Source organism: Cetorhinus maximus, unplaced genomic scaffold (genome assembly GCF_964194155.1).
Source record: "Cetorhinus maximus unplaced genomic scaffold, sCetMax3.hap1.1 HAP1_SCAFFOLD_2965, whole genome shotgun sequence".
Lineage (NCBI taxonomy): Eukaryota > Metazoa > Chordata > Chondrichthyes > Lamniformes > Cetorhinidae > Cetorhinus > Cetorhinus maximus.
Window position 1 is genome coordinate 1,784 of NW_027598895.1, and position 16,359 is coordinate 18,142.

At 46.0% G+C, this 16,359-nt stretch overlaps 1 pseudogene; it reads left to right on the top strand.

Annotated features, from left to right (window-relative positions):
- The first annotated feature begins 1,584 nt into the window (after positions 1-1,584).
- LOC144677744 (tubulin alpha-1C chain-like) lies at positions 1,585-12,530 on the top strand (annotated as a pseudogene).
- The last annotated feature ends 3,829 nt before the right edge of the window (positions 12,531-16,359 follow it).

Genomic DNA, 16,359 nt, shown 5'->3' on the forward strand with positions numbered 1-16,359 from the left:
TAGCGACAAAAATGAAGCTCCTCATCCCTGGAACCATTCTCGTGAACCTTTTCTGATCTCTCTTTCTCTGCAACCTTCACATCCTTCCGAAAGTGTGGTAGACAGAATTGAACTCAGCTTCCCCAACTATCAACAACCCAGGGGTTACAATTGACCAGATTCTGAACTGCACCAGCCATATAAATACTGTGACTACAAGAGCAGGTCAGACGCTGGGAATTCTGCGATAGTAACCCACTTCCTGGCCCCACGAAGTCTAAACAGCATCTACAAGGCACAAGTCAGTAGTGTGATGGAATTCCTTCCACTTTCCTGGATGAATGCAGCTCCAACATAATTCAAGAAGTTTGACACCATGCGGGACAAAACAGCCTGATTGATTTGCACGCCATCCACAAACATTCACTCCATCCACCAGCGCTGCCGTGTGGCAGCAGTGCGTACCGACTAGAACATGCACTGCAGCAACTCACCAAGGCTGCTTCGGCAGCACCGCCCAAACCTGTGACTTCTACCACATAGAAGGACAAGGGAAGCAGACACAGGGGAACACCACCACCTGGAAGGTCCTCTCCAAGCCACACACGATCTTGACTTGGAAATATATCGGTCGTGCCTTCACATTCACTGGGCCAAAACCCTTGAACTCCCCACGAGCAGCACCATGGCTGCACCTACACCACATGGTCTGCAGCGGTTCACGAAGACAGCACACACTACCACCTTTACAAGAGATACTTAGGGATGGGAAACAAATGCTGGCCCAGCCAGCGACGCCCACATCCCATGAATGATTTAAATAAGGAACTGAGTGATGAGGGAAACGGGGCAAAGAGGGCAAGGGGCATGGAATAATGAGGTATCGGAAGGAATGAAAGTGCAGAGTGATTCTGAATGATGAGGAGGAATGACGAAGGGCATGGGGCCAGGAATAGCTAAGGACACCAGTAGGGTTTTTCGGAAAGCATTGGAGGCTGCAACAATGAATGTATTCAAGATGGATTCTTGATGGAGAAGGCAATCAAGTGTTGTGGGGATTGGTGGACAGGAAGGTGGAGTTGAAGCCACAGTCAGTTCAGGCATGATCTTATCGAGTGGAGAATCAGACTCGAAGGGCCGAATGCCCTGTTCCTGCTCCTAAGCTTCTATTCCTATAAGGAGGTGTTGAGACAAAGAGTGAGAGAGATGTAGATCCATTATGTAAAGAGTATAGGGAGCGTGAGGCCGTGAATGATGAAGCGGACAGGGCAACAAATGAGTTAGCCGGGCATAGGGTGCTGGAGATTAGCACAGAATAAGTTGCGCATGGGTAACTGCCCCTATGGATGAAAGTGGCTTCCGGTACAGGCAGGGCAATGGGGCAGTGTACTGTGAGAGGGGGTCTGGAAGGGCAGAGCAAGGGACGGAGTGTGACAGGTCATTTAATGGAGTGTTGAGTACAGACTGTACACGGAGCGGCATAGAGGGAGCCGACAGGTAGTAAGTGGCCATCTGTGTAACATCTGCCTTCCACCCTCCCACTGAGCTGATCAAGCACTGCCCACAATGACCCATGCAAATAATCAAATGTTCTCTCCACTGCAGCGCCTGTGTCTTTCGCTCCACATTGGCAAGGCCGGTGTGCAGATCGGCAACGCTTGCAGGGAGCTGTATTGCCTGGAGCACCGGATCAAAACAGACGGGACAATGCGCAGTTACAGGAGCACCAGAGGAGGCGACGATTCCTTGAAAACCTTCTTCAATGAGACGGGGGCGAGTAAACACTTTCCCCGAGCCGTGTTTATCGATTTGGAGCCCAATGTTATTGGTAAGATTGCTCATGGATTTAGCTAAACTCAAGGTCTGTGCAACAAATGGAGGAAGAAAGGACTGCGGTTTCTGGAGGAGCTTTCACAATGTCCCATATTGTTTTATAGGCAATGATGTACATTGGAATTATACTCCCAGATTTAATGTAGGAAACAATATCTGATATATAAAATGATATGATTTATAAAATAATATGATGTGAAAAATAACGTAAGGAAAGTTGAAATCCTTGTTCAGATACAGATATAAATCCAGTAAAAGCAGTTCAGGGAATGTTCACTCGAGTGATACCTGGGATAGGGGTTAACCTTTTGAGGGAAGGTTGGAGAGCTTGGGCCTGTATCCATTGGAGTTCAGAAGAATGAGAGGTGATCTTATTGAAACATTTAAGATCTGGAGGGAGTGGACAGGATCGATGTGGCTAGGATGTTTCCCCCTGTGGAGGATATTAGAACTAGGGGACACATTTTAAAGAATAAGACACCTGCAATTTTGGACAGAAATTAGGAGAATTTTATTCTCTCAGTGGGTTGACAGTTTTTGGAACTCTCTTCCCGGGAGAGCGGTGGAGGCACAGTCATTGAGTATTTTTAAAGCAGAGGTGGATAACTTCTTGGCAAATGTTATCAGGGTAGCTGTGAATGTGGAGTTGAGGTTACGGCCAGATCAGTGATCAGCATCTTATTGAACGGTGGAGCAGGCTCGTGGAGCTGAACAGCCCACTCCTGTTCCAAATTAATGCGTTTTTATGTAGGTGGAACCTCTTTCTAAAAGCACTGTGTGTGTGCACATACCAGCTGGACTGTAGCATTGAGGAAGGCAGCTCACCACCATCTTCTCAAGCGGAAATTAGGAATGGGCAATAAAGGTTTGGTTTCCCAACGACAATCTCATCCCATGGAGAAATAAAAACAAATAGTTGTTTGTTAGCAGAGAACTTGAGTATTGCTGAAAAAATTGATATGCTGTCGAAGCTTTTCGCTTTGCACTCATCAGGGCAGATTCACAAGAATACCAATTATAAAGCGAAAGAAAATGTATACTGCATGGAGAAGAGAGTGCTGATTGTTTGGCACGTGGACTCTGATTGGTAGAGATGTTGTCATGGAGAATGTAACAGGGAACAGTTAACTGCCAAGCATTTGTTCAAATTCTAACCAGGCAGGTTGACTCTTAATTGGGCAAGGCATTGCCATGGGGAATGAACCAGGGAATGACTGCCCCCCAAGTTTTAATTTAGTTGAAAAAGTCACAGTGCATAGACATGATTCTTCTATAATAAAATAAAGGCAAAATACTGCGTATGCTGGAAATCTGCAACAAAAAACAAAAAATGCTCGTAAAACTCAGCAGGTCTGACAGCATTTGTGGGGCTAAAAGCACATTAACGTTTCGAGTCAGAATGGCTCTAAGAAGAGTCAGATGGACTGGAAGCATTTACTCTGTCTTTCTCTCCACAGTTGCTGTCAGATATGTTCTTCTGTCTGTTGTACAAAATTAGATGTGATTCTGCGATAGGGCAACACTTGCTAAACAGCCCTGATTGTGCTCAGAATTACACTGAAAACCAATTGAAGCTTATCAGCCGGGTTTGCAGTGCGGCTCACTTACACATGATCGACACCACACACACTCACACACAGGGCCCTTTCCTGAGCTGACAGAAACACAGTGGGGAGCGTCCCTGCCTCTGAGCCAGAAGCTCTAGTTTCAAATCACACTTCAGGACTTGATGGTCATGGGAGGCGGGCTCCAATGACAGGCAGTAAGAGCGGGAGAGAGTCCTAGTCAGCCGCCTTCATAAGGCAGTGGCAAACCTCTCCAGTATTTTGCCAAGCATAACCATGGACCAATCCAATGGAACATAGGGAACAGGAGTAGGCCATTCAGCCCTTCAACCCGCTCCGTCATTCAACGAGAATATATCTGATATTCTACCACAGCACCATTTTCCCGCACTATCCCCATATCCCTTGATACCTTTAAGATCAAAAAACCTGTCAATCTCTGGGTGAACATAGTCAATAACTGAACCTCCACAGACCTCAGGAGTGGAGAATTCCAAAGACTAATTACCCTCTGAACAAATAAATCCCCCCTGATCTCAGTCCTAAATGGACTACCCTTATTCGGAGACTGTGTCCTTTAATTCTACCCCACCCGTAGCCAAAGTAGCCAGGTCAAACATCTTTCTGCATCTGGCATATTGAGCCTGGGAGAATTTTGCACACTTCAATGAGGTCACATCATATTATTTGAAAGTGTAAAGAATCCAGGCCCAGTATCCTCACTCTCTCCTCATCGGACAATCTAGTCATAGAAACCAGGAGCACGAGTAGGCCATTAGGCACTTCGAGTCTGCTCCTCTATTCATTATGATCATGGCTGATTATCCAACTAAAGTGCCTGCTCTCGCTTTCTCCCCATAACCTTTGAACCCTTTCACCCCAAGAGCTACATGTAACTCCTTCTTGAATGCATACAATGTTTTGGTCTCAACTACTTTCTTTGGTAACGAATTCCACAGGCTCACCACTCTCTGGGTGAAGAAATTTCTCCTCATCTCAGTCCTAAATCGTCTACCCCATATCCTCCGAATGTGACCCCTGGTGTTGGGCTACCCCGCCATCGGGAACATCCTTCCTGCATCTACCCTTTCTAGTCTTGTTAGAATTTTAATCGGTTTCTATGAGTTTCCCCCCTCATTCTTCTGAGGTCCAGCGAATATAATCCCAATCGACTCAATCTCTCCTCATATTGCAGTTCCACCTACCCAGGAATCAGTCGGGTGAACCTTCGCTGCACTCCCTCTATAGCAAGTATATACTTCCTCAGATAAGGAGATCAAAACTGCACACAATACTCCTGGTGTGGTCTCACCAAGGCCCTGTACATTTGCAAGAAGACATCGCTTTTCCTGTCCTCGAATCCTCTGGCTATGAAGGCCAACATAACATTTGCCTTCTTTACCGCCTGCTACACCTGTATGCTTATCTTCAGCGACTGCTGTACAAGGACACCCAGGTCTCGTTGCACATTCCCCTCTCTCAATTTATTGCCATTCAGATAATAATCTGCCTTCCCGTTTTTTCTACCAAAATTGATAATTTAACATTTATCCAATTTATAGTGCATCTGCCTTGCATTTGCCCACTCACTCTACTTGTCCAAATCACACAGAAGCATCTCTGCATTCTCCTCACAGCTGACCCTCCCAACCAGCTTTGTGTCACTGCAAATTTCGAGATATTACATTTAATTCCATCATCTAAATCATTAATGTGTATTGTGAATAACTGGGTCCCCAGCAACGATCCCTGCGGTACCCCACTAGGCACTGACTGCCATTTGGAAAAAAAGACCCGTTTATTCCTTTTCTTTGTTTCCTGTCTGCCAACCATTTTTCTATCCATCTCAATACACTAACCCCCATTCCCATGCGTTTTAATTTTACGCGACAATCCCTTATATGGAGCTTTGTCGAAAGCCTTCTGAAAGCCCAAATAAACTGCATCCACTTGCGCCTCCCCCTCATCAACTCTATCAGTTACATCCTCGAAAAAATCCAGTCGATTTGTCAAGCATGATATCCCTTTCTTAAATCCATGCTGACCGTCCAATTCTGCCATTGTTTTCCACATGCCCAGCTATTACATTTTTGTAATGGAGTCTAGAATTTTGCCCACTACCGACGTCAGGCTGACTCGTTTTTAATTCCCTGTTTTCTCTCTGCCTCCCTTTTTAAATAGTGCGGTTACATTAGCTGCCTTCCAATCTGTAGGAACTGTTTCAGAGTCCATAGACTCTCGGAAGATGACCACCAATGCATCCACTATTTCAAGGGCCACTTCCTTAAGTACTCTGGGATGTAGATTATGACGCCCCGAGGATTCATTGGCATTCAATCCCATCAATTTCCTGAATGCAATTTCCCTACTATACTGATTTCTTGCAGTTCCTCTCTCTCACTAAACCCTGTGTTCCACAACATTTCCGGTAAGTTATTTGTGTCCTTCATTGTGAAGACAGAACCAAAGTATGTATTTAGTTGGTCAGACATTTCTTTCTTCCCCATTATAAATTGCCCTGTTTATGAATGCAAGGGACCGATATTTGTCTTCACCAATCATTTTCTCTTCACATACCTGTAGAAACCTTTACACTCAGTTTTTTATGATCCCTGCAAGCTTACTCTGGTACTCTATTTTCCCCTTCTTAATCAATCCCTTGTTCCTCCTTTGCTGAATTCTAAACAACTCCCAATCCTCCGGTCTGTTGTTTTTCCATCCAATTTTTATGCCTCTTCCTTGCGTTTAATACTATCTCTAATGTCCCTTGTAAGCTATGGTTTGGCCAACTTTCCTGTTTTACATTTGCGCCTGACAGGAAGAAACAATTTTTGCAGTTCACACTTGCGCTCTTTGAATGTTTGTCATTGCCTATCCACCGTCATCACTTTAAGAAACCTTTCCCAATCCATCATAACCAACTCGTGCCACATACCATCCTAGTTTCCTCTATTATGATTCAGGACACAAGTCTCAGAATCAACTATGTTACTCTGCATCTTGATGAATAATTCTATCACATTATTGTCGCTCATCCCCAAGGGGCCTCGCACTTCTGGATTGCCAATTATTCCTTTCTCATTACACAATACCCAGTCGAGTTTGACCTGTTCTCTCGCTGGTTCCACAATGTATTGGTTCAGAAAAACATTCCGTATACACTCCAGGAATTCCTCCTCTGCGGTATTGTTACTCATTTGTGTTGCACGATCTAATTACATATTAAAGTCATCCATAATTACATATGTTCCTTTATTACATGCCTCTCTAATTTCCTGTTTAATGCCATACCCAACATCACCACTACAGTTTTGAGGTCTATAAACAACCCCCACTAACGTTTTCTGCCAATTCGTGTTTATCAACTCTACCCATACAGATTCCCCATCATTGCAGCTAATATCTTTCCCCACTATTGCGTTAATTTCCTCTTTCACAAACGCTGCAACTCCACAGCCTCTTACTTTTTGTCTGTCCTTCCTCAATACTGAATTCCCATGGATGTTCCGTTCCCATCCCTGGTCAGCCTGCAGCCATGTCTCCATAACCCCGACTTTTTCATACCTTTTTACAGCTATTTGCGCGGTTAATCCATGCACTTTATTGTGATTGCTCCTCGCGTTAAGGCACAAATCCTTCAGGCTTGTCTTTTTAACATTACTTGTCCCGTTCCTACTACTTTTCAACGATATACTGTTTGATTCTTGCCCTCGATTTCTCTGACTATCACTCTTCTTATCCACTTTCTGGCTTGCATAGGTTCCCATCTCTCTGCCATTTTATTTGAACCCCCAACTACTCTTGCAAATGTTCCCCCTAGGACATCAGTCACGGTCCTGTGCACGTATAACCCATGCATTTTTTACTGGTCACACCTCCCCCAGAACCGGTCCCAATGCCCCAGGATTCTGAAACCCTCTTCTTCACTCATTCAATTCAGCCACGTATTCATCTGATATATCCTGCTTTTTCCTAAACTGACTGGCACGTTGCACTGGTATTAAACCTGAGATCTCTACCATTGTGGTCCTACTTTAAAACTTACTTCCTAACTCCCGATATTCTGCTTTTAGGACCACATCCCTTTTTTACCTATGTAATTTGTACCAGTATGTACCACGACTACTAGCTGTTCATCCTCCTCCTTCAGGATGTCCTCTAGCCGCTCTGAGACATAATTGAACTGAGCACCATGGATCAGTGTGGTGAATATCTGCTGCACTCCCTCCATGGCAAGTATATCCTTCCTTTAGGTAAGGAGACCAAAACTGTTGCACTGCTCGAGTTGCAGGCTCCATATAATTGCAGCAAGACATCTATATTCCTGTACTCAAATCCATGGCACATTTTCACCAACACCCTTTCTGGGCATGGAGCGTAGAGAGGGAGAGAGAGAAAGAGAGAGGTTAAGATTAGAAGGGGGTAAAATTGATGCTGCAGCAATAGAAACCCTGGTTAGACCACACCTGGAATTTCTCTGCTCAGCTCTGGGCACCACACATCAGGAACCTTGGAGGAAGATCAATGTAGATTTACCAGAATGATACGTGGACCCCAAGAGTTAAATTACATGGAGATAATTTTACTTTTCATGGGTATGTGGGCCTTGCCAACAAGGACAACAATTGTTACCAATCCCGTGGATGGAGTGCCTCACTGGGGCCCATTTCAGAGGGGCATTAAAAGTTAACGACATTGCTCCTGCTGTGGGTCTGGAGTCACATGCAGTCCAGACAGGAGTGGCAGGTTTCCTTCCTGAAAGGGCATTACTGAACCAGATGAGTTTTTACATCCATCGTTGATGGCCACCATGGTCACCATCACTGATGACCAGCTTTCAATTCCCGATTTATTATTTGAATATAAATTGTACCAGATGTCAGAGTGGGATTTGAACTTGTGTCCCAAGTGCATTGCCCTGAGATTTAGGATTACTAGTCCAGTGACGTTTCCACTACGCCACCTAAATTATAACACAGAATACACAAATCTACATTATCGAGGTGACTGCAGTTCAGAAAAAAAAACTCTATTGGCTGTAAAGTACTTTGAGAAGTCCATAGGTTGTGACAGGTGTTAAATAAATGCAAGCCTTCTTTCGTTACACAACCTCCTGCCAAGACCATTGTAGTCAATGAGCAGCCACTATTCAGAGCTGCATTTCCAGGACTAGAGAGGGCATCTCTTGGTAAAGGAACAAGATGAGAGGTTCCCTCAGGCACTATTTATTTCTGGCTCCATGCATGGCCAATACTGATGGTTCAATACATGGTCAGAGTGAACAAGGTGTCAGCTGGCAAACTGTCACCTAATCTTGCGAGTGAAAGCTTTGTGGTTTGAGTTGCTTTCATCAAAACATCAGGGACACTTCACCGCAAACCATACCTTCTGCAAAGGCAGCTGGCATAACCACATTTTACATTTATAAAACGCCTTTAAAGCAGCAGAATCATCTCCAAGGTGCTTCCCGGGCAGCTGAAGGCAAGGCTGCCAATGTTCGAGTGATGCGAATTGGGGGATGCACAAGAGGCTGGACTTGGTGCAGCACAGAAGTCTCAAAGGGCTGTAGGAGTTAACAGAGATAGGGAGGGTTGTTGCGGCTGTAGGAGGTTACAGATTTAGGGAGGGTTATTGGGGCTGGAGGACGTTACAGGGATGGGGAGGGTTGAAGGGGCTGGAGGATTTTACAGAGATTGGCAGGTTTATAGGAGCTGGAGGAAGTTACAGAAATAGGGAGGAGGGTGTGCGAGTCCATGAAGGGATTTGAAAACAAGGGTGCGAGGTGTAAAATTGAATTCTACTTAACAGGGCTTGATGTCGACCAAAGTGCACAGTGGGAGATTCAGGAACGGGCCTCAGTGCGAGTTTGGAGACAGGGCAGCAGAAGTTTATATCCAATGTAGATCAGCGAGTCGGACACTCAGCTAACTATTGTCCATCCATTGCCCTGTCCCCCAGATGAGGTCTGTACCGGCACCTACCTGCAGCCCTTTCACCCCGAGCAGCCCATCACCAGGAAAGAGGATGCGGTAAATAACTACGCCTGGAGCCACTGCTCTATCAGCAAGGAGATTTTCGACCTGGTCTTGGATCGCATACGCAAGTTGGTAGGTTATTCACGAGCAATAACTTGGTTTGTCAGGTATGAGTTCTCAGGTCCCTTTTACCTTGCATTGGTTTGTTCATCGTGATTCATTCACCCATCCAATCTCCATTCACCCTCTGCAGACCTGGGTGGTGATCAGTGGCAGCCAATTCATCTGGGACACCAGTTCCAGTCACCACTCGCTGCTCTACCCCATGACACTGGTATGTACAAGTCCCGAGTTCAGGGCAGGAATGATTATTGTACGGCTATCATTGTACCAAGATTTGAGACCCTGTCTCAGCATTTCTCGACCTGAGCGGGGTAATTAAGAGTTGCTGTTGATAACTTTAAAACTCCAGTCCTCATTTAAGCTACAGTTCCGGCATTTCTCCCCACCCAACCCACCAACCCGCCTCTTTCTCTCTCACTCTTTTTCCGCATCTTCAGATGTCAAAATGAGCAGCTTGCAAACTGCACAGCGCAATTAATGTAATGATGCAAACTTATAGGACTTCAATGGAGAGTTATCAAAGCATGTTTGAAACAGAGCCATGTAACAAGCTGTTATAATGCATGAGTAAAATTTGATCAAAGAGGTCAGCTCGAAAGAGCATCTTAAAGGAGAAGTTAGGAGCAAAGACTTAGGGAAGGAATTCCAGAGCTTGGGACCCAGGCAGCAAAAGGCACGGCAGCCAATCCAAAAACAGTGTCCGATTTTACACGGGAACAGGGGGAGGCCCATAATGTGCCTCGAGCCTGTTACGCAGGGAAAAGAGGAGGCTAGTCATCCCTCGAGCCTGTTGCACAGAAAGAGGAGGAGGCCCATTCAGTCGCCCCGGCCTTTTCTGCCATTCATTCGGATCATGTCTGATATGTATCTTAACTCCATCTATCCGCCTCGGTAACGTACCCCTTAATCGCCTTACCCCCAAAAAAACTATCAATCTTGGGTTTGAAATATCTAATTTACCCTCTTTCCCAACAGCCTCAACATCATAATGGGGGGTGGGTTGGGGGGAGGGGTGGTGGGGGAGAGTTCTGGATTTCATCTGAAGGAGTGCTTCCTGACATCACACCTGAAAGGTCTGGCGCTCGTTTTAAGATTCTTCCCCTTTATTCTGGACTCCTGCTCTGCCCCACCTCACCCCCCCCCCTCACCAGAGGAATTAGCTTCTCTCTATTGATTGTGCTAAATCCATTGACCATCTTAAAGGCATCGATCAGGTCCTTAACCGTCAATACTCGAGGAATACAAGCCCGATCTGTGCAAACTCTCCATGGAATTTAAGCCTGTTCACCTTGATTTTCTTTCCTCTACACTACAGGCTGCCCAATGCACAGGACTGGAGGGGCTCCTCATCTTCCATAGTTTTGTGGGTGGGACCGGATCAGGCTTTACCTCCCACCTCATGGAGAGTCTCTCCGTCTACTACAGCAAGAAAGCCAAGCTGGAGTTTTCTCTTTATCCTCCTCCCCAGGCCTCCACCAGGGTGGTCGAGTCACACAACTCCGTGCTGGTCGCCCAATGGACCCACGAACACTTTGACTGCACCTTCATGGTGGACAATGAGCCCATTTACGACGTATGTCGGCGCAACCTCGAGATCGAGGAGCCAACCTGTATTAGTGTCAAACGCTGGGTGGCGCAGATCGTCTCGTCCATCACAGGGTCACTGCGCATCGATGGTACTCTCAACTGGGACCTGATGGAGCTCCAGACGAACCTGGTCCCCGATCCACGCATCCATTTCCGGCTGGTAACGTACGCACCACTGATACACAAAGAGGTGCAGTACAATGACCGCCACACCATGCTGAATATCACCAATATCACTGAATATCAAGACAGGCATCCAGATGGTGAATTTCGAACCCCACCAGGGCAAGTACATGGCATGCTGCATGCTGTACCGAGAAGACGTAATGGCTCAGGAGGTTAATGCCGGCATTACCACCATGAAGAGCCTGCACACCATCAGTTTTTTTGATTGGTGTCCGAATGGATTCAAGGTAGTTCCTCTGCTATTACAGAAGTTGTCCGCAGTGGAAGAATCGAGAGCCAGAGGGCACAGATTTAAGGCAACTGGTAAAAGAAGCAATGGCAGCATCTGTTAGTGTGACCCAAGTCGGTTAGTGAAGTTTACACCAAGCTGCAGAGCTTTTCTTCATTGAGCGAGTTTACTGAGTTGTTCAGTTCTCATAGATCTCCCCTCACACCCATTGCCGGAGCTATCCCCTAGTCATAGCTAGTTTGAATATATCAACAAAATAAAGCATACTAAAAAATGAATTAACTAATTATACAAATTCACGGGCCCTTAAAGGGACACTGTAACAAAAAACAAACTCTAAAGTAAACTTATTAAATCAAATTAAAATATAATTCTTGTGTCCAGTGAAGCAGTCCAGCCCCTGCGGTGTCCAGCTGATGGGGAAGGGTCCCCTACTTATATCTGGTCAAAGTACTAAACGAAACAATGCTTTTAACTTGTGTATCCTAACAATATAATTAACCTTCCAATTAGCAACATCAACATATGAACTGGGGCAGGAGAAAGCCAGACCAAGTCCTGAGTGGAGCTGACAGAGTGAATTTGAAAGGATGTTTCCCCTCGTGAGCAGATATCCTTCCTTAAATTACAGAAGTGATGTGGATGGCCTTTCCTAACAATTCGAGGGATTTTAGCCGTCGATGTTTCTGAAACTACATTTTTATTATAAATGTATTTAAGTGATTGAAATTAAGTTCCAACGAATCACGCCCCACCCCGCTCCCCGTTCCAGGGCCCGGCAACGGCTCGCACCGCACCCCCCACCCACTTCGCTCAACTGCCATGTTGGGATTCGAACTCGCATCTCCGATTATTAATCAGGCCTCCCTGGATTATTCGCCCAGTAACGTATGCAACAATTCTGTCACCTACCCGAAAATTATCTCCAATATCTGGTTATCATTCCACAGCTGTGCACAAACTGGCTTGTGCATTCCCGGATTCACAATGGTGACAACGCTTGAAAAAAAGCACATTTATGGTGAAGCACTATGGGACATCAGGTGGTTGTGACAGGCACTATATAAATGCAAGTGTTTTTCTTGGGTGCAGAATTCTTGGTTACCTGCCGCGTGTGAACAAGCTCTCGTCAGTATAAATTGTAGGGGGTACAGACTGACGAAGGTATAGCCTATCTTGGGTACCGGATACCTTGGGTACTGGTTCACTAGGGTGCAGGTTTGTGGGAATGTGCTCTGAACGGGACAGGTTCTAGGGGAAGAAATCTTGTGGCTAGAGGCTGTGAAGGCTATGGGCTGCCAAGGATACGGTGGGTACAGGTTTTAGAGAGTACACATCTTTAAGGGACCTGAAATTATAGGTTATTTCGACTACCAGCCCATCAAGAGCATTTCCTCTTGGTAGACAAAACTCACTTACAGAGTCGCCTAGAAACAAGGCCGCACTGTTATAGCTTCCAATGTACACACAGTATCACTAGCACAGCTTCCCGTGAGTACAGGGTCTCACAGCTATAACTTTCTCTGCTACAAAGTCTCACTGGTATAAATTCCCATGGGAACAGCATCTCACTTGTTTTGCTTCTCGTGCTACAGTGCCTCAATAGCAAAGCTTCCTGTGAGCACAGAGTCTCACTGGAATTGATTGGCAAGAGTACAGAGCTCCACTGGCATAGGTTATCCTGGATACAGCGACTCGGTGGTATAGCTTCCCGTGGGTACAGCATCTCACTGGTATAGATTTCTGTGGGTACCCAGTCTCACTGGTGTAGCTTCCAGTACGCACAGGGTCTCACTGGTATAGTTTCCCGTGGGTACAGGTTCACGCTGTTATAGCTTCCCATGGGTACAGAGTTTCGCTGGCATATTTTCCCGTGGGTACAGAGTCTGACTGATATAGATTCCTGTGCGTACAGATTCTCACTGGTATAGATTCCCGAGGGTACAGACTCTAACTGATATAGTGGGAGGAGGAGAGGCACTCTGCCCAGCCCATTCAGGATTACCATTATCACTTTTTCAAGCTGCACCTAGCCCAGGAGCAGAATGCGAGCCGACTATCAATCAACAATGAGTTGGTTGCCGAACCTCCTCACCTCATTGAACACGACCTGGAACCTCACATCAGGATGTGGATGGTTCTGCCACTGGTCGTTATCGTAACAGTTTCGTTGAACATCTATGATCAGGAACTTGCCTTATTGGAGCGGACGACACTTCCATCATCAATTCATATCGTTACAAGATATGGATTACACAAGAAAATGCAATCAGGTCAAAATCCAACTGACGGCGCTGGTGAGAAGTGACTGAAGCATTCGGGGAAAAGTCATCGCAGCCACCGTGATTCAGGAGGTAATCGAGGATGACCCACTGTCAAAGATCGGAATAGCCCCAAACATTACATTGCTGTAGTGTTTCCATCCCTCCCTCATCCTCAAACCTAAAAAAAAAGAGAGGAAGAGGCAGTGCCTTCAGGAGTGCACCAGACCTGCCTTCTGAAAGTGGATTTTAAACAAAAAGCAGCTGATTGGTGAGTAAATTCTGGGAGAAGAGTCGGAGGGAGGAGCACCGGAGTAGTAATTATAAATCTAGCTTTCATGGCCTCGTGTCTAGGGAGCTGACTCAGAGGGAGGAGCACTGGAGAGGTTGCTTCGGGGCACAGAATAACTGAAGTCAAAACTGAAAAAGAGAAGTCACAGGAAAGCTGTGACCTGATTCCTTGGTAGGAAATCTGCACCAAATTTGAAAAAAAATACTCTGCAAAGCTAATTAATAAATTAATTATCTAAGTAGAGATGGCTGGGCAGGTGATGTGCTGTAGATGTATGATGAGGGAGCTGGCAGATCCCATTGTGAGTCGCAGTGTCCACATCTGCAACAAATGTTGGTTGTTGGAGGAACTCCGGCTCAGAATTGATGAGATGGACTCTGAGCTACAGACGTTGCGGCACATCCGGGAGGGAGAGTCTTACCTGGACGCTTTGTATCAGGAGACGGTCACACCTGGTAGATTAACTATCTCAAGTCCGGTCAGTGGTCAGGGTGAGCAGGGTGTGACTGCAAGTGAGGCAGGTAGAGGGAACCATTGTTCAGGAACAGAGGCGCCTCAGCTCTTGACCTTGTCCAACAGGTACGAGGTAATTGCTCCCTGCATGGATGGCGAAGAGGGCTGTAGGGAGGATGAGCCAGCTGACCACGGCACCGTGGCACAGGAGGCCATTCAAGTGGGGGGAGCAAAAAGACAAATGGTAGTTGTAGGGGATACTATAATTAGCGGAATTGATAGCTTCCTTTGTAAGCAGGATCGAGAGTCCCGCATGGTATGTTGCCTGCCCGGTGCCAGGGTGAGGGACATCTCTGACCGGCTTGAAAGGATATTGGAGAGGGAGCGGGAGGATCCAGTTGTTGTGGTCCACGTCGGGACAAATAACATAGGTAAAAGTAGGAAAGAGGACCTGTTTGGGGATTATCAGGAACTAGGAACTAAATTAAAGAGCAGGTCCTCAAGGGTTGTAATCTTTGGATTACTACCCGAGCCACGTGCAAATTGGCACAGGGACGCGAGAATAAGGGAAGTAAATACGTGGCTAATGGAGTGGTGTGGGAAAGAGGGGTTCCATTTCGTGGGGCACTGGCATCAGTATTAAAACAGAAGGGATCTGTACAGTTGGGAGGGTCTCCACCTGAACCGATCTGGGACCAATGTTCTAGCGAAAAGGGTAAATAGGGTGGTCAACAGGACTTTAAACTAGAAAGTTGGGGGGAGGGAGGGGTAAAACTCCAAGAAGCTTGACTAATGGGAAACAAAGCAGCAGGTTAGCGTGTGGGGGGGTGGGAGTGGGGGGGTGGTGGTGGGGGAGGCGGTGGGGATGGGGCGCGGGGGGGCTTGGATTCATCTTCATGGAAAATTATGAAAAATACTGAAAATTAAGGCGAACCCTTGAGAGGCTATTAAATTCTCCAGAACACAAAATAGGACAGAGTGTTTGGAAAGGGCTAGGAATCTAACTTGAACCAGATAAAGGGATGACAATGAGAAAGGGTCGGGAAATACAGTACTGAAGGTGAATGCACGCAGTATACGAAATAAGGTAAATTAGCTTGTGGCGCAGATTGAAATTGGCAGGTATGATTTGGTGGGCATTACGGAGACATGGCTGCAAGTGAATCAGGACTGGGAGCTACATATACAAGGATATACAGCCTATCGAAAAGATAGGCAGGTTGGCAGAGGGGGTGGTGTTGCTTTGTTAGTAAGACATTAAATTAAATCGATAGCAAGAAATGCTGTGGGGTCAGATGTTGCTTAATCTGTTTGGGTAGAGTTGAGGAACCGCAACGGTTAAAAAAACATAATGGGAGTTATGTACAGGCCTCCGAACAGTAGTCAGGATGTGGGGCACAAGATACACCAGTAGATAGAAAAGGGGTCTAAGAAAGGCAAGGTTCCAGTCATCATGGGGGATTTCAATATGCAGGTAGACTGGGAAAATCACGTTGGTAGTGGATCTGAAGAAGAGGAATTTGTGGAATGTCAAAAGCTGGCTTTTTGGAGCAGCTTGTGGCGGAGCCCACTAGGGAACAGGCAATTCTAGATTTAGTGATGTGTAATAAGGCAGATTTGATAAGGGAGCTTAAGGTGAAGGAACCATTAGGAAGAAGTGACCATAATATGATAGAATTTACCCTGCAATTCGAGAGAAAAAAGCTGGAATCAGATGTAACGGTATTAAAGTTGAATAAAGGCAACTACACAGACATGAGGGAGCAGCTGGCCAGAATTGGCTGGGAGATAAGCCTAGCAGGAAAGACAGTGGAACAGCAATGGAAGGAGTTTCTGGGAGTAATTTGGGAGACACAGCAAAAATTCATCCCCAGGA